A 19,105-nucleotide genomic window follows, 5' to 3' on the forward strand; every position below is an offset into this window, starting at 1 on the left:
AATATATATATAAATAAAATAAATTAATCAGTGGAACAGCTTGCCTCATGAAGGTGTGCATGCTCCATTACTGGAGGTTTTCAAAAAGAGCTGGACATTCATTTTGTCTGGAATGACATATGATCTGCTATGTGAGAAGACGGCTGCACCAGAAGACCTTAAAGATCCCTTCTGTCCCAATTATTCCATATTCTACATTCATTTGTTTGAGAATGTGTTTTAAGTCAGAGTTCCCTAATGCTTTTAGCTTTGTACACTGGGGTGGGGTGGGGGAGCAGAGAGGATGGTTCCATCCAAGAGGCCGAGTGAGGATGCATCTATGAACATTTGCGCTTGCTGGCTGTTTCGGCATCCCAGTTGTAAATCCAGGAGCCTGGATAGCTCAACAGACAGAGCTCTGTAATTTAACATCAGCTGTCTGCAATTAAAGTAAGATCGAATCTTGCCAGGCTCAAGGTTTACTCAGCCTTCCATCCTTTCAAAGGTAGGTGAAATGAGGACCCAGATTGTGGGGGCAATAAGCTGACTTTGTATAAATATACAAAAGTATGAAGGCTATTGCTTAACGCACTGTAAGCCGCCCTGAGTCTTCGGAGAAGGGCGGCATATAAATCAAATTAAAAAAAAAATTTCTCACGGTGACACTAGTAGGTGTGGCCCATAGATTGGGGTACCCTGTTTTAGGATCAATGGAGCCATAAGAAGTAGGACTGATCCTTATCAAAAGGTAAGACAAGGGTACTGCCCATATGACATTTGGGTTTCATATACTGTTAAGAAGACTTGACTCCTATTCTCATAAGAATTATCTGATTATTGATAAGCCAAAGTCAAAGGTTATGGTCTTTGGAAAATGATATCATTGCCATATAGGGCTATTTGATGATGAGCCAATAGAGCAAGTTCATACCTTTTCTTACCTGGGGTATTTTTCTCTGTGACTAGATCTTGGCTCCCTCAACATTGAAGGAGCTTATGTAGACCAAAGGCCAGGCCACTCATGCCCAACACCTGCCTCACCTCACATCATCAGTTCCGGCAGCCCCATCCAGCATGACTCTGCAAGGCCGCCGGCCCTCTTCTTCTGCTTGCCCAGACAGAATGGGCTGCCAACTGTCTGCATGGGCATTTAAGTAGGGCTTATTTTGTGCATGAGAAAAAAGTTGGATTCATTAAAAGCTAAAAATTGGAAGTTGATAGGACCCTAAATATAACCAGCATTTCATTGCTTTTACAGCTCAGTAATAGAATTGCTTCAGAGGCTCTGAATGATAAAAGTCAATTCCCCTTTGTTAAGTCCTCGACTTACGACGGGCGTCCCTGATTGGTTAAGACGCATGGACTTGCCGGCGGGAGAATGTTGCCTTTCTATTGGTTGCTTGGTTTGACAGCTGTAGTATAAATAGCTGTCAAACCCCGTTGTGTGTGCTCTGTTTCTCTCTACCCGTTCTGTTAGCAATAAACGTTCCTGTTTGACTTCACCTGGTCTCGCCTCAGTTAATGACCCCAGGGTTGCCCTCAGAGCACTGGCGACGAAGGTGGGATACTGAGGACAGAGACAGGTGGTCAACAGCTGAAGTCACTAGCGCTAAGCCAAGGCGCTCAGCTGAAGTCACTTCACGACGAGACGTCGTGTAGAGGAAATTCCTCTCAGAAACAGAGCCCATCTGTCTAAGAATGGCACCTCCGACATTCGCCCCCTTCAACCAGACTACAGAAACCTGGAAGTCGTATGAGGCAAGGTTCGAATGTTTTCTGGAGGCGAACGACTACACGGGGCTGACCAGCAGCCGGAAAAGAGCGCACTTCTTAAATGCCTGTGGTCCCGAAATGTTTTCAGTCGCTATGGCCCTGCTAGCTCCGGTTCCAGTACAGTCGGTGCCATGGGAGGTCCTGAGGGAAAAGCTCAAGCACCACTATGAGCCCACCCCTTCACGCATCGCTCGCCGGTATGCTTTTAGGCAAATCTTACAAGCTGAGGGAGAGTCCATTAACCATTACATCGCCTCCCTCAGAACTGCTGCCTTTAACTGTGAATTTGCCGATCTAGAAGACTCCCTCCTGGAGCAGTTCGTGTGTGGTGTGAGGGACCCGAGGGTGCAACGACACCTACTCGAGAGAAAAGATATCACCCTCGCATCTGCCATTGAAGAGGCACAGGCTTGCGAGCTATCAAGCAAGTCCACTCTAGAGATTCGCAAAGCGCAACCCAGCGCCCCCGGTAACAAGCCCAGCACCGTGCACTCAGAAGAACTAGACCCTGAGGTAGCAGAAGATGAGGACGATGAAGTTAGCCGCCTTAAAACTGTCAAAGGACAGGGAAACCCCTCAAACAAAACCTTCGTGGGGCCCCCCTGTCAAGGGTGCGGAGAATTGCACCCTAGAGCGGCTTGTCGCTTTAAGACCACCATCTGCCGCAGATGTGGTAAAAAAGGGCACTTGGCACGGGTCTGCCGGGCCAATATACCGGGCACACCATCCAAGCCCCCCAGCAGACCGTTCCAGAAAGGGCCAAAGCCAGGCGGTGATTGTTTCGCCATTTCCAGGGCCTACAACGTCCCTGCGAGGTCGGCCCGCCAAGAAAAAATTAGTCCCAACAAAAAAATTTACCTCACATTAACCATTGAAGGAACCCCTTGCCGGATGGAGCTAGACACAGGGTCATCCAAATCTCTGATCTCCTGGAACACCCTGAAGCGGCTGAACCCAAAAATGCAAAAAAACGCCCTCCTGCCAAGCCAAGTTCGCCTCAGAGACTACCAAGGCAATGACATTCCCATCCTTGGTGGCGCCAATCTCCTTGTAGAACACAGAACCTTCACAGGCAAGCTACCCCTGCTCATCGTGAGAGATCCTCTGCCCAGCCTGCTTGGACTTGATTGGTTTGGCGCTCTGGGGCTGGGCATCACGGGCATCCATTCCACCACCCCGCATGATTTTGAAGACATCCTGGCAGAATTCGCAGACGTCTTTAATGAAGAGTTAGGTAAATATAAGGGGTCACCCATCACCCTCAATCTAGACCCTAGAATTGCCCCTATTAGGCTTAAGCCTCGACGAGTGCCTTTTGCTCTCAAGCCATTAGTCGATAAAGAGTTAGACAAACTCATAGCCCAGGGTATCCTAGAGCCCACGGACCACGCCCCCTGGGAAACCCCTATTGTCATACCCATCAAACCTGATGGGTCAATCCGCATTTGCGCGGATTACAAAAATTCCGTCAATAAGGCGCTCCAGGCCAATCCATATCCAGTGCCCGTGGTGCAACATTTATTGCACTCCCTGGGCAAGGGCTCCATTTTTGCCAAACTGGACATGGCACAGGCTTACCAACAGCTCCCCGTTGATTCGGCCACTGCCGCAGCCCAAACCATTGTCACACACAGGGGAGCATTCCTGTGCCATCGTCTCCAGTTTGGCATAAGCGTTGCCCCGGGCATTTTTCAGGGCCTTATGGAACGACTCCTGCAAGGGCTGCCTGGAGTAGTCCCATACTTCGATGATGTCATCATCGCAGCTTCTAGCACAGCAGACCTTAAGGGGAAGCTAAGGACCGTCCTGCGCCGTTTCCAAACGGCTGGCCTCAGGCTCAAAAAAGAAAAATGCAGGATTGGGGTATCCCAGGTAGAATTTCTAGGCTATCTAATTGATGCCTCCGGCATTCACCCCACACCATCTAAGATAGCTGCCATCAAAAGGGCCCCCACACCCACAAACAAAACTGACCTACAAGCCTTCCTTGGCCTCTTAAACTTCTACAGCTCTTTCCTCCCTCACAAGGCCACTGTTGCTGAGCCCCTTCACCGTCTTTTAGACAAAAAGACCCCCTGGCGTTGGGGCACCCGAGAAGCCTCCTCCTTCTCAGCAGTCAAATCTCTTTTGACATCTGAGGCAGTCCTCGTTCAGTACACGGACAGCCTCCCCTTGATCTTAGTGGCAGACGCTTCCCCCTTTGGCATTGGGGCTGTCCTCAGCCACATCCTTCCTGATGGCACAGAAGCCCCAATTGCCTTTTACTCCCGCACGCTCTCCTCCACAGAACGTAATTATGGACAAATAGACAAGGAAGCCCTGGCTGCCGTAGCGGCTGTCAAGCGCTTCCACGAATATTTATATGGCCGTCCGTTCACTCTTGTGACGGATCACAAGCCCCTCCTAGGCATATTAGCTGGCAACATTGCAACACCCCAGGTTCTCTCCCCCCGCATGTCACGCTGGGTCGAATTTCTGGCTGCCTATTCTTACAACCTCATTCACCGTCCTGGCAAACACCTGGCCCACGCTGATGCTCTCAGCCGCTGCCCCCTCCCCATCTCTGTCTACGACCCCTCTCCTATTTCTCCTGTCCTTCTTATTGACTCTTTACATCTGCCAATCACTGCTGCCGACATTGCTGCCCACTCTGCCAAGGACCCCATTGTCCGCAGAGTTTTAGACTGGGTGCGCAGGGGATGGCCACCAGGTAATGTGGGACCTGAGTTCAAACCCTACTATATGAGGCAGCACGAACTTTCTGTGCTGCGGGGGTGCCTGCTATGGGGCAATCGGGTTGTAGTGCCTGCCAAACTACAACAGCCAGTCCTAGAAGCTCTGCACGAAGGACACCCGGGCATAGGAAGGATGAAGTCCCTGGGACGCAGCTATGTCTGGTGGCCGAACTTCGACCACGCAGCCGCCCAGTGGGTTGCAGGGTGCCAGCCCTGCCAACTCTCTAGACCAATGGCCCCCGCGGCCCCAGTTAGGGAATGGGAAATGCCCAAGTCACCCTGGTCAAGAATCCATGTGGACTTTGCCGGGCCCTACCATGGGCAGACTTTCCTAGTGGTGGTGGATGCCTATTCTAAGTGGGTAGAGATAGTCACCATGGCATCCACCACATCTGCTGCACTCATAAGAGCCCTACAAGGACTATTTGCCACCCATGGGCTGCCAGACGTCATTGTCTCGGACAATGGCCCCCAGCTAGCCTCCGCAGCCTTCCAAGTGTACCTAGCCAACCACGGGATTCGCCATGCCAGGGTGGCACCATTTTGCCCTGCCAGTAACGGGCTGGCAGAGAGGGCCGTGAGGTCAGCCAAAGAAACCCTATCACGTTACGGCCATGGGGATTGGCAAGAGAAACTGACCCGCTACCTGTTGGCACAACACGTAACTCCATGCCCCTCGACCAACAGGAGCCCCGCAGAACTTTTGATGGGTCGACGCCTTCGCACTGACCTCGATCGTCTTCACCCTTCCTACGCTCCGGATGCGCCCCCAGACTCCACTGGCCGACACCGCAACTTCGTCGTGGGCAGCCCCGTCTATGCCCAGAACTTTGGGGGTGAACCAAGGTGGCTTCCCGGGACTATCGAACAAGTCACTGGCCCCTACTCGTACCAAGTCCGGTTGCCCGATGGCCGGTTTTGGCATCGCCACATTAATCAGCTAAGAGCTCGCTTAACGCCCAGGCCAGAGGACCCAGCCGACCTGGGAGACAACACAACAAGTCCAGTTCCTGACTACATACCCACATTCCCTAACTCAAACCCGCCTCCGGAACCAGTCTTACCATGCCAGCCGCCTACCGGAGAAGTTGACATCAGAGTGCCAGACGAGTCGCAGGGAGTTCCGCCGATCGCAGAGGCGCCTCCAGCTCCTGCCGCCGCCGAACCCGTACTGCGCAGATCGACCCGGCCGCGCAGGCGCCCTGCCTACTTGGCCGACTACGCCTGTCCCATCCAGGAGGGAAGGGGTGTTAAGTCCTCGACTTACGACGGGCGTCCCTGATTGGTTAAGACGCATGGACTTGCCGGCGGGAGAATGTTGCCTTTCTATTGGTTGCTTGGTTTGACAGCTGTAGTATAAATAGCTGTCAAACCCCGTTGTGTGTGCTCTGTTTCTCTCTACCCGTTCTGTTAGCAATAAACGTTCCTGTTTGACTTCACCTGGTCTCGCCTCAGTTAATGACCCCAGGGTTGCCCTCAGAGCACCCTTTTTCCATCCGATGCTCCCCAAAGGCGATTTCCAGTACCCAGGAATTGTTCAACTGCTCCTCCATTTTGGATGGATCCTGATTGGTCTCTTTGCTCCAGACACAGAGAAGGGGGAGAATTTCTTTTCTTTTTCTTTTTTTAATTGAAAAAGTTTTATTGATGAAAAAAAAAACACAGTTTTCCCACAACCCTCCCACCCAACCCCCCTCCCCCTCCCTGACTTCCCAGAGCAGAACACAAGGTATTTCTATTAACTTTTAACAATAAACAAAATTGCTTAACCAACCATTAAACTAACACCCCCTAAAAAAATTCTTAACCCCCGATAGATAAAATCCTACTTCTTAGACATAATACTTCTAATATCACTTATATAGCGCTTATACAGTTAAAAAAATCATTCATAAGCTATTTGATATTTTTTAGTCTGATACTTATTTTGTATATAATCAATCCATCTTCTCCAGTCCAGTATATACCTTTCTTGTGTGTGATCCTTCAAATATGCTGAAATTTTAACCATTTCAGCTAAATTAGTTACTTTCAATATCCAGTCATCAATAGTAGGCAAAAAGTCCTTCTTCCAATGTTGTGCTATCAACAGTCTTGCTGCTGTTATCAAGTGCAAGGGAGTGGGAGTGCAAGGCCAGGTACTGGCGCCTGGAGGCTCAGCGAGCTGAGATGGTCAGCCAGTTCCAGGCCATAAGGCAGTCCCACTGGAACAAGACCCTCCGGCTCTTCGCAACCAGCAGTGCTTCCCTCCAGTCTTTGCCCAAAGCCCCACACCAGGAGGCTGAAGCAGACCCCAACTCAGAATTTCTGCCCCCCGCCAACGCGCACAAAAAGACCCCGAAGCGGGAGACTCTCTGCAGCAACAGAAACATTCATTGCATGTATCTGTCCCAGGGGCTGTAGTTTGAGGAACCCTGATTTAGTGCAATATAAAAAATGCAAATAATTTTGAAGGATCAAGCGTAGCCTTAAAAGAAAAAGATTTGATATATCATATCAAATTTGGAATATTTGGAAAATGGAAGGAAATATATGTTTGCAGACAAGGAAATGAAGATAAAGTGATTAAAAATAAAATAAAGTAAAGATGGATTGTAATAATAGAAAGGAGGTTTTTTATAGAAATTAATGTTAAAAGAAATTAATTAATACATGTAAAGTTATGATGGATGCAAGAACTATGTTTTAATGTTAAAATGTTAAGGAAAAAGAATAAGGATAAATATGATTAATTGAAAATGTTAAAAGAAATTTATAAACATAGTTAAAGATATGTTTTAAGCAAAAACCATGTCTCAATGTTAAAATGTCATGAATGTCATGAAAAAGGATACAGAAAAATAAGACAATGTGAAAAAGCAATGCATAGATGGATGGAAACAACAAAGAAAGGTTCAAGTAGAGATTGATAGTTAAACCAACTATGAATATGCTGAGTTGAACAGCCAAAAAGTTGAACAGCCAAACAAAATGAATATGCTCTGTTTAACAGCCAAAAAACCACAATATGCTGTGTTGAACAACCAAACAAAAATGAATATGCTGTGTTTAACAGCCAAATAAGGAAGGGCATGGTGTGTAACAGCCAAAAAATAACAAAAGGATATGCTGTGTTCAACAGCTAAAACAAATGTTTATGCTATGTTTAACAGTCAAGAAATAAAAATGATTGGTTTAACAACAAAGTTAAAGATAATAACGCTGGGTTTCTTTAGGAAAATATGAGGTGGGATAATTAAATTGAGGAGATGTATGTTGAAAGTGATAGTTAAGATAAGAGGAATAAGGTTGGTTTAATAATAGAAATAAAGAGTATAAATTTGGAGTCTAATAATTAGAAATAAAATGGGTAAGTTGAAATTAAATATCCTTGGAATGTTTAATATAATTGTATGCTTTATATTGTTAAAATATATCCATCTAGGCAAATGAAAGAGAAAAATGGATTAATAATTTGTTAGTTTAAGGTAACGGGTTTTTGGGGATAATGGCATAGTTACATAGACAGATTTGAGGGAAATACTTGTTTAAAATATTTAGTTGTGTTAATTGAAAAATAAGATTTGTTAATGATTTGCTTTAATATGTAACCGGAACAAAAGCTTTATTTTGAAAAGATGTGTTTTATGTTTTTGTTTTTTTTAAAAAAATAAAAAAATATATTTATTTTTTTTAAAAAAGAAGAAGCAATGGGTGGAAACTAATCAAGAAGAGAAGCAATTTAGAACTAAGGAGAAATTTCCTGACAGTTAGAACAATTAATAAGTGGAACAACTTGCCTGTAGAAGTTGTGAATGCCCCAACACTGGAAATTTTTAAGAAGATGTTGGATAACCATTTGTCTGAAGTGGTGTAGGGTTTCCTGCCTAGGCAGGGGGTTGGACTAGAAGACCTCCAAGGTCCCTTCCAACTCTGTTATTCTATTCTATTCTATTCTATTCTATTCTATTCTATTCTATTCTATTCTATTCTATTCTATTCTATTCTATTCTATTCTATTCTATTCTATTCCATTCCATTCCATTCCATTCCATTCCATTCCATTCCATTCCATTCCATTCTATTCTACTGAATTGCCTGACAATTACCCAGAGCTGGTTTTACTTTCATTCTGTGCTGAAATGATGTACTTAATGAAGTTTTGACTTAAGAGACTGGATCGTCTCAAAAGTGCTTGATTGGTTCCGTCAGTCGGAACATTGACATTCTGGAGGTGATAAAGAAATATTATTTTCAATCTTTATGCTTATTCTCTTGCATTTGTTTTTAACTTCTATTTTTATATAGAATTTGTTAATAGTTACATAGTTTGTTAAAATTCTGTGTTTCATATTCTGTAACTTGATATGGCCTCATGACTAATCAACAAGAAAAGTTGGACGTATGAAAATTTTCAACTTGGTAAGACCCTGATTATAATATAGCAAAGATTATAATCTTTGTTGCTTTTTCAGGTCAATGATAGATCTGCTTCAGAAGCTCTGAGTGATAAAAATCAATTCCCTTTTTTCCATCCGATGTTTCCCAAAGAAGGGATCCAGTACCCAGCAATTGTCCAACTTCTCCTCCATTTCGGATGGATCTTGATTGGTCTCTTTGCTCCAGACACAGAGAAGGGAGAGCATTTCATGAGAACTTTTACTCCTATGCTTGTCAGGAATAGAATTTGTGTTGTTATATCACAACAATTCTCAACAAATGGACATACATCAGCCCTCAGGGTTGCCCTCTCCAAGTGGAAACAAGTCAATATCTTTGTTCACTTCATAGAATTTGAGTCCATTTTTCCTAGAATTCTTCCTTTCCATTCAACATTTGAAAGTTTGCCAGGACACATTGAAGGGAAAGTCTGGATCATGACAATGCTTGGAGTATATACAATGAAAAAGTACAGCCTTTACAAGTATGTTCATAGTATTTGGACCTTTCCTTTTCAGTGGAAAAAGAATTGGCAAAATGATGAGCCCTATAAAGATTTTTTCTTTGTGGAACATGAATTTCAAGATGAGTGTTTTCACTGTTCTGTTTCAAAACAAATCTTTTCTGTCAAAGGCCGGAGAAGATGCACCCAGAAAACACAATTGGAGACCCAAGAGAAAAAGAATAGGTTGAAGGTCCTAAATGGAAGCTATATTTATAGTGTCATTAAGATTCTGGCCCATGCCTTAAGTGCTGCATCCAAATCCAAGAAAAGAATGAAGGAGGGAGAAGAAAGGTTGAGGACTCCAAGGTTGCCACCGTGGAAGGTATGTAGTCCCAACAAGGATCCATCAAACTAAATTCTTTTTCAGAGTTTTTTGGTGCTGTCTGAGCTTGGTTGTTCAAGATCTCAAGCTTCCTACAAGAGGACCTGGAATGATAATCACCCTGTTGTTTTCAAGGAGTTTATGAATACTCCGGTTATTTGGGGGCTTTCTTCAATTGATTTGTACTTTTTTCTAAAAAGTTCCCTTTAGTTGACAATTTCTGACAATCGTATCTTCTCACTATATTTTTTGTCAATATACTGTTGAGAACTATTACTGAACCTTTGTTCTTGAGTTTTGAAGATAGTGGCAACACTTGTTCTCCCAACTCACAATATTTGTACATTAAACAACTATAGAAGAAAGATTCAAATGTAAAAAGACTGTGTGAGATAAGAAAACAAGATTTCTAACTTTAAAATCCCTCAATGTTTCCATTCTAGTTCCATCGATTTCTAAAGAAGAAGGAATTGTACAACCTTTCCCTGTTTGAAATGTACTTGGATCAAAATGGAGACATAGCAGCAGATTTGGGGATCTTGAGTAGAGTGTTTCTCCCCAAGGAGGATCCCTTCAACAAGGAATTGGGGAATTTTGAAAGACAGAGACTTACAATCAACCAAGATGCTTTGTCACAGCTAAGGTTGCTCAACAAGGTGAGGAAAATATTGATGTCTTTTCTTCATTTTTCCAAAGAATCCGGACCCTTTTCAAGTGGGCTAAATCTAGTCAAAAAAGTTGTGTTACCTTGACAGAGAATTGAATGTGTGGAATAAAATATCTATAATTTTCTTAGACATGATCTATTGACCATGTTATCCTTCAGATGCTATAATGCTGAATACTGTTTTAAGCTGATTCAACTATATCCACAATGAGATTTAGGGTGATTATTATTTAGGACACAAATCATTGTTATTTAATGTCTCTTCTGCAATTTATCACTATAAAACTGGTGAGAGAGGACCTCTCATACTGAGGAATTTTGTGATAATACCTTCAAGTTCATTTGTTCCTTATCTTCAAATATCAAAGATGAAGGCAATTCTGTTGACCAGGGTCTGACTTCAGGTTTGGACTGAATCTGATGAAATGGGATCAAGATTGGATGGAGATCCTGGTGGTCCACTTGGCAAAATAAGCTTCATCTTGTCCTGGTTGGAGTCAGGATCTCCTCAAATTACCGGTCCATAGCCTGCAATGGTTTTAATCAGCCGAGACCTGGTCATAGTTATACATGCCTCTCTTTAACTCCACTGGGGCAGTGGAATTTAGGAAGGAAGTCCAAGATTCTCAATTCACATGAAATCATAAGGACTAGTCTGATGTGAGCTTATTTATTTATTTATTAAATTTATTTTCTGCCCATCTCACCCTGATAATGGCTTGAAAACTGAAATAGTGAAGCATGATTTCGGTGCAAAGAAAAGCAATTCCTGACATCAGAAGTAATAAGGGACAATTTCAAGGGAAGTATTACTTAGGTTTCGAAATTGGCTTTTAATAGATAGAATAGAATAGAATTCTTTATTGGCCAAGTGTGATTGGACACACAAGGAATTTGTCTTGGTCCATATGCTCTCAGTGTACATAAAAGAAAAGCTACGTCCATCAAGAATTATAAGGTACAACACTTAATGATAGTCATAGGGTACAAATAAGCAATCAGGAAACAATATCAATATAAATCATAAGGATACAAGCAACAAAGTTAGAAACATACAGTCGTAAGTGAGAGGAGATGGGTGATGGGAACGATGAGAAGATTAATAGTAGCACGGACTTAGTAAATAGTTTGACAGTGTTGAGGGAATTATTTGTTTAGCAGAGTGATGGTGCTCGGGAAAAAATGTTCTTGTCTCTAGTTGTTCTGGTGTGCAGGGTTCTATAGCATCATTTTGAGGGTAGGAGTTGAAACAATTTATGTCCAGGATATGAGGGGTCTGTAAATATTTTCACAGCCCTCTTTTTGACTCCTGCAGTACACAGGTTCTCAATGGACGGCAGGTTGTTAGCTATTGTTTTTTCTGCAGTTCTAATTATCCTCTGAAGTCTGTGTCTGTCTCATTGGGTTGTAGAACCAAACCAGACAGTTCTAGAGGTGCAGATGACAGACTCAATAATTCCTCTGTAGAACTGGATCAGCAGCTCCTTGGGCAATTTGAGCTTCCTGAGTTGGTGCAGAAAGAACATTCTGTGTTGTGCTTTTTTGATGACGTTTTTGATGTTGAGTGTCCATTTTAGGTCGTGAGATATGGTCGAGCCTAGAAATAAGAGTGCACTTCATCTGAAAATCCCTTGAATGTAATTGTTGATCTTGATTGTTAGCTACCTTAAGACAAGGAGGCTTCAAATCAAACTAATAATAAATATGGGCATGCATTTCCCTGTGATTTGTGTCATTTAAATGTAGTCTTTTGACATAAAATATCTTCTTTTGGATACCTTGTGTTGAATATCCCTTTCCCACACAGGGCTCACATTCATGTCCCACGTGCTGCTGCATCAAAAAATGCCTGACTCACTCCTTTTTTTGGGGGGGGGGACATTCTGGTGACCTCACCCCCATCTCACCTCACTATAGTTTTAGAAAGTAGTCAGCCAGTTTTAGTTGTAGTTCAGCAGCATTGCTGAACGATGCTGCTATACAGTAAGTAGAACAGGGAAATATAACAATAAAGAAATCTCCTTTAAGGTTAATAAGCCCTTATTTGTAAAGAAATTTTCCTTTCTATCTTAAATGGGAGATAGTTTTGGTCTACTTTCAAAAGGAAACCGCTTTGCAATGTTTTGCGTACTCCTGAAGGAACTTTTCCAGACCCTACTCATCAGACGTTTCTTTCTTTATCACGGGTTTTTTTTTAGAATAAAACCATTGGATTTTTTTAGAACTATTGGAATAAAAAAATAATAATAAATATTTGACAATAAAGTATACTCTAAAATTTAGTATGAGTGGATATCTTATTTTAAAATCATGCAAATCTGAGGAATGGAGGAATGCATGTTTATTTCACTACAAGGTTGTAACTTAATGCTTAAATCTTTTTTTTTCAATTGCATCCCTCCAGACTTTATTAAGTAGAAAGATACTTTTTTTTTTTTTTTGCAATCAGATATGCCGGAAGAAAAAGGGAGGAACTAAACGAGGTACAAGTGCAATTGTATCTCTTGAAGCCATTTGGAAGTATTCATTGGCAAATAGTCATATTTGCCTACGTGTAGCCAAGAGACGTGCATAAGCACTCCAACATGCATACCGTCCCTGTCCTACTGTCCCCATTTATTCGTTTCCATATCCTGTGTTCATAATCATGTTTCTACTTATATCTGTTATCTTATACATGCTTGACAAATAAATAAATAAATAAATAAATAAATAAATAAATAAATAAATAAATAAGAGACTATTTTGCTAATGTTCATGTCCACCTCCATTTTACATCTACGGTTAGTTCTAACATATTTCCATTGGCATTTCTTCATTTTCTTCTCAGTCTCTGCCTCAGTCTAAATGTGTGGAAAAATGTCAGCCAGGATTTGTCAAGAAGCCTCAGGAAGGAGAGCCATTTTGCTGCTACGACTGCCTTCCTTGTCCAGAGGGGACCATCTCCACTCAGGAAGGTGTGTGACTCCATAAGGAAACCTTCTGAATTCATCCAGAGCACTTTGATCAATATGCATATCAAAACACATATCAATTTGGTTCATTTGTTCTTAATTTTCATGGTGTCCAATTTCTTCCATAATGGCCAGAATAAGAAAAAGATCTTGAAGGATGAGGTAGGAAGAAGGATGTTGTGGATTGGGTAGAAAATCTCTCTTTTATTTGCCACTTGGAATGTGTCCGTCCATATTTATCTTCCTTAGGAACATCTGAATTCTTTGTAACTTGAGGTATTTTTTTTTCTTCTTTTCTTCCCCAAAAGCTAGGTGAGTCTTATATTTCCGAGAGTCTTATAGTCTGAAAAATACAGTAACCTCTTTTCTTGAAGCTGAAGCATGCTGTTTGCCTGGGGGCTATTATCCGAAGGCTTAGCGAAGAAGAAAAACTGAGATGATGTTCTTCTACTTTTAGCAGCTTGACCTTTCGGTCTTTTCTGAGGCTTTTTCTTAGTATTTTACAGAAAAGGAAGGAAGGTGGTGTTTGTGTTTGCGTGATTACTTCTTAGACTACTTTGTGGGTCTTCCAAAGCCAGACATTTGAGTTGCAACTCCTGCCTTATGGAACACTTTCCCCCTTGAAATCCATCAGATTTCCACCCTCCTAACCTTCTGGATATTTGGCTCTTCTCCCAGGAATTGGGATAAGGCGACATCAGTGTAGGATGAGAATGTGGTGGGTTGCATTAATGAAGGGTGGTTGGGGTGCCAGGTATTTCTTCTGGGGTTTAATGTTGTTCTTGTTTTCATTATTAGTGATGAAAATTAGTAATATATGTATATATTAGATTTCTTTTTTTACATTAAAGTTGCCCAAAGATGGGTTTTAAGATGGGCAGCCAGACATATGTAATACCTTTTGCCATTTGCTAAAAAAAATCTTTCTTGAAATATAGAAAGATATAAATGAAATCTTTGTTTTTTTTCTCAGATACTGAAAAATGCACCAAATGCCCAGATGATCAATATCCAAACAAGAAGAGACTCCAATGTATGCCCAAAAGAATAACCTTCCTGTCCTATAATGAACTTCTCAGCATCATCCTCATTTCCTTTGCTCTCCTCCTGTTCCTAACTACAGGATTCATTTTAATCATATTCCTTCAATACCTAGAAACTCCCATTGTCAAAGCCAACAACCGGGACCTCTCCTTCATCCTCCTGGTCTCCCTCCTCCTTTGTTTTTTGTCCTCCTTTCTCTTCATTGGCAGACCAAGGAAAGCCACCTGCCTTCTCCGACAAACAATGTTCAGCATCATCTTCTCAGTAGCCGTGTCTTCTGTGTTGGCCAAAACTCTCATTGTGGTGCTGGCCTTCCTGGCCACAAAACCAGGGAACAGGATGGGAAGATGGTTGGGGAAGAGCTTGACTTACACCATTATCTTTTCTTGTTCTGGTATCCAAATTTTCATCTGTGCCATGTGGCTGGGAACATCTCCCCCATTCCCTGACTCTGATCTGTACTCAGAGCCTGGAGTGATCATCCTTCAATGCAATGAAGGCTCTGTCGCCATGTTTTATGTTGTTCTTATCTACATGGGTTTCCTAGCTGCCATTTGTTTCACAGTGGCTTTCTTGGCCAGGAACCTGCCTGGTGCCTTCAATGAAGCCAAGCTGATCACCTTCAGTATGCTGGTTTTCTGCAGTGTCTGGGTCTCCTTCCTGCCCACGTACCTGAGCACCAAAGGAAAGTCTATGGTGGCTGTGCAGATCTTCTCCATCTTAGCCTCTGGTGCTGGACTGTTGGGTTGCATCTTCTTCCCCAAGTGCTACGTTATCCTCATGAGGCCAGATCTAAATACTAAGGAACAACTAATGATAAAAGTAGGGACCTGATGATGAAATTGTTTCTTAGGGTTATAACATTTAATTATTGATTTCAATTGTTATTGCTTTAAATGCTTTATCTGCTTCTGTTTGACAATTGATGTTATTTAGAATGGAAGAGAAATAAAAATAGTTACATTAATCAAATTAAAATCTCAAGATAATCATCAAACAATAAAATAAATTAATATTTGTGGGTTTTTTAAGTGTTGGTAGTCTTTTTCCTCAAAATTCAGGTTACCCAGTATTTGGCTTAAGCAACCCTTTAAGAGAGGAGACAAATGAAACATGTCCTGGGCTTTGGACTTCTTTCAGCTTGGTAGGTATCTCCAAAGTTGGTTAGGAGGGTCTCAACCTCATTTCCTTCATGGTTATCAATTCCCCCAAGGTCTGATTGTATTGAGAGGAGACGGGTTAGTGTAGACAATGAGGTGTCGCCAATTCAACAGTTCTACTTGGGTTTGGTGTTCATTCTCTCTCTCTCTCTTTATGTGCTCTTCCTCATCAATCTCCCTTCATTTAAGCTCCAGGTCAAATTCATCCTCTTCGTGGCTTCTTCTGTTTCTTTGCCTCCAGTTTCAGCTTCTCTGGGCTGCGGTGCTGAACAGACTTTCTGCCTTCTAATGAGGAATCTTCTTTAGCAGACATTTTCATAGCCTGTGAGTTTCTGAGAGGGCTGGCATATGGATATCTTATTTATTATTTATTTATTTATTAGTCCAATTTATATGCCGCCCTTCTCCGTAGACTCAGAGCGGCTTACAATAATTTAATTTAATTTAATTTAATTTAATTTAATTTAATTTAATTTAATTTAATTTAATTTAATTTAATTTAATTTAATTTAATTTAATAATTTAATTTAATTTAATTTAATTTAATTTAATTTAATTTAATTTAAATTTAATTTATATGCTGTCCCTCTCCAAAGACTACGGGTGGCTCACAATATAGGGCGGCTCTGGACTAATGTGTTGGTCCAGAGCGCGGCTGCGTTCTGGACCAACTGTAGTCTCCGAACACTTTCCAAGGGTAGCCCCATGTAGAGTGCGTTGCAATAATCCAACCGTGAGGTGACAAGGGCATGAATGACTGTGAGGAGAGCCTCCTGATCCAAGTAGGGTCGCAATTGGTGCACCAGGCGAACCTGTGCAAAGGTCCCCCTAGCCACAGCTGTCATATGTTGCTCTAATCTTAGCTGTGAGTCTAGGAGGACACCCAAATTGGGAGCCCGTTCTGAGGGGGACAATTTCTCCCCCCAGAACCAAGGATGGACAATCAACGTAGTCTTTAGGACAATACCCACAACCACTATTATAGCAATAGCCTGCATACTTTTATGTATATACCTGCTTGTTAGGGCTTTGCCCCCTCCCCTCCCTCAAGCCGTGTTGTTCTATACAAAGCTGGCTCATTGATATCTTATATCTTATAGATATCTTAGTTACTTCTCATTTGTGTGACTGCCCCAGCACTCTCTGGCCTATCCATTGTTGTCAGTTTCTAGAGGGGGAAAATTAAAGACTTGTGGTTGGTGTGTCACCTCTGCTGATTGTCAAAGGAATTTAAAAAAATACCACCTCTTGATTCCCTGGTTACCCCCATATTGTTCAATATCCCACTACTACCACCATATAATAATGGAAAAGGTGTCCCCAGGATAACAATGCTAGAACTGAAGAGGGCAATCCAAAAACAAAAAAATAACAAAACCCCAGGCCTGGATGGAATTCCAGCAGAATTCTATAAGGAATTTCAAAAACCGTTAGAAAATTTACTACAATGAAGTATTAAAACATGCTAAAATACCAAAATCCTGGACTGAGGCTTTAATAACACTCATTCCCAAAAGCAATACTGAAAAACAGAAGATCCAAAATTATAGGCCAATCTCGCTGTTAAATGCTGATTATAAGATATTTATGGCTATAATAGCAGACAGAATTAAAAATATATTAAGCGAAATTGTACAATCAGACCAAAATGGATTCCTGCCCAACAGACACATAAAAAATAACATTATGAACGTATTAGAATACTATGAGGCTCACCCAGAAAAACAGGCAGCTTTGATATTCCTGGGGGGAATGATTACAAAAATGTACAATTTTCTTTTAAGATAGAGAATGGAAGAGGAAACAGTAAAAGAAATGATGAGTAGTTGGGCTAGAAATTTCAGACACAATATAGAATTAGAAAAATGGGATAAATTATGGGAAAGAAATTACAAATTTACAATGGTGGTAGCATGCGAAGAAAATCTTTATAAAATGTTTTATAGATGGCATTTGGCTCCAGTGAGATTGGCCAAAATGTTTCCAGATTTATCACCCAAATGTTGGAGTTGTGGCCATAAATTAGGAACATATTACCACATGTGGTGGATGTGCCCCTATGTAAAAAAATTCTGGTGTAAAATTAAGAGATGGTTGGAAGAAATTATACTACAAAAGATAGAATTTAAACCGGAGCTGTTCCTATTAGGAATAATAGAACCAAAAATAAAGAAAAAATTGCAATATATAATACTACACATATTAACGGCAGCTAGGATTACCCTTGCACAATGGTGGAAACAGATTAACATACCATCAGAGGAAATAGTGATTAGAAAAATTCTTGAATGCACAGAAATGGATAAACTGACTATGGAAATAAAGGAAAGAGAATATTCGGATTACTATAAAGCGTGGAATAAGATGTACGAGTGGCTAGAAAACAGAAACCAAAATAAGAAATAGGAAATTTAATTTAATATCGATTAAATAAAAGCCAAGAGCTACTAACTATTGTTAATGTTAAATCACTGACTATGTAAATAAGTATAATGTAAACATATGTATCTAGTGTGGTTATAAGAGTTATCAAAGTTGTTATAAAAGATAGAAAGATAGAGTAGAAGAGTTGAATATAAAAGCAGAATATACATGCCGATCCAGAAGGCTGTAAAAATAGTGGGGGGAAGGGAGGGGAGGAAAAGGTGTCCTTAGGGTCGAACCTGCCACTCCTCTGAGCTACCTCAGTTGTGAAGAAACCCAGCTATGGGGGAACGGCTACTGCTCAATTTAGTTTCCTTGCTCCCTCCCTCCCTCCCTTCCTCCGTCCAGCCCTCTGGGTAACCAGAAGAGAATTGAAGGGAAAATCCTCACCCACCTTGAATGCCTGTAGTTAGAGTGTGACCTCTGACGGTTGACAGTGGAAAGAAATCTATTTTCTTAAAGGAGGGAAAATTCCTCTATTCTTTGATACCTTCTAGTGTTCAGTATATCCTACTACTTGTGGAATCCGGTGTAGGACCCAAAGCAAGCAATGAACTTCTACCGCAGTGTTTATTAGCTTGAGCTGGTGGGACTCACTCAAATAATATTGAGACGGGCCCCATACAACAAAGAGATGCGCTCCTATGTATGCATCTCAAAATGGCAGGAGAGACTAATGCATAGGTAACAAATACATTCATAGCTAAAGGATGCCAAGTTATTATAAGTAAGTGAGCTCAGCTTCCTTCTTCTGCCTGTTTTCCTTCAGGGGGGGAGGGAGGGACAAAGGCCAAAAAGCAATCAAGCAACAAAAGAGGGAAGAAAACATAAATCTAAAGTCTCCCCCATTTTGACCTCAAGAAGGTCAACCTATGTATCTATTCCTGTCCTGGGAGAAGGTGTGAAGAGGGTCATCATGTAAAGCCACCATCTAGCTTATATATTTTGCCATGGCACAATTAACCAATGTAGCAGTTCTCCTTCATTAACTTGGGTTACAGGTCTTGTGTGATTTCACCAAGATTTACCCTAAATCAACTATATGCAAGCCAATGCAGTCTATTTGCAGACAGGATTGAAAACTTTTTAGAGGATCTTGGGAGATTCGTGGCTACCCAGCATG

Source organism: Pantherophis guttatus, chromosome 2 (genome assembly GCF_059756535.1).
Source record: "Pantherophis guttatus breed Tessera chromosome 2, ASM5975653v1, whole genome shotgun sequence".
Lineage (NCBI taxonomy): Eukaryota > Metazoa > Chordata > Lepidosauria > Squamata > Colubridae > Pantherophis > Pantherophis guttatus.